The sequence below is a fragment of the Crocuta crocuta genome, unplaced genomic scaffold (assembly GCF_008692635.1).
Source record: "Crocuta crocuta isolate KB4526 unplaced genomic scaffold, BGI_CrCroc_1.0 scaffold905, whole genome shotgun sequence".
NCBI classification, from domain to species: domain Eukaryota; kingdom Metazoa; phylum Chordata; class Mammalia; order Carnivora; family Hyaenidae; genus Crocuta; species Crocuta crocuta.
Window position 1 is genome coordinate 143243 of NW_027528864.1, and position 793 is coordinate 144035.

Sequence of the window (793 nt, forward strand, 5' to 3'; positions counted from 1 at the left end):
CAAGATGTTTTATATCTATATACATAATGAATATTCTTCAGCCATAAATAAAAATGAAATTTTGTCATTTGCAACTCTGCAGATGGAGCTATAGAGTATTATGCTCAGCTAAATAAGTCAGAGAAAGACAAATACTATATGATTTCACTCATCTGTGGAATTTAAGAAACAAAAGAGATGAAGTTGGGGAGAAAAGAAAGCAAAAGATACTCTTAACTATAGAGAACAAACTGAGGGTTACTGGAGGGGAAGTGGGTGGAGGGATAGGTTAAATGGGTGATAGGTATTAAGTAGGGCTCTTGTGATGACCACTGGGTATTGTATGTAAGTGATAACTGGATTCTACACCTGAAACTAATGTTACATATATGGTAACTAACTGGAATTTAAATAAAACTAGAAGAAAAGAAATATAGACTAAAATTTTTTTAAAAAGAACTTTCTTGTTTCAAGAAGCAACAGCAGGGGCACCTGGGTGGTTCAGTCGGTTAAGCGTCCGACTTCAGCTCAGGTCATGATCACACGGTTCGTGGGTTCGAGTCCCGCATCAGGCTCTGTGCTGACTACTAGCTCAGAGCCTGGAGCCTGCTTCAGATTCTGTATCTTCCTCTCTCTCTGACCCTCCGCTGCTCATGCTGACTCTCTCTCTCTCTCTTTCAGAAATAAAGAAAAAAACATTTAAAAAATATTAAAAAGAAACAACAAGAAAAGCATAAGATACCTAGAAATAAACTTAACCAAAGAGGTAAAGGACCTGTACTCTGAAAACTATGCAACACTGAGGATGGAAATT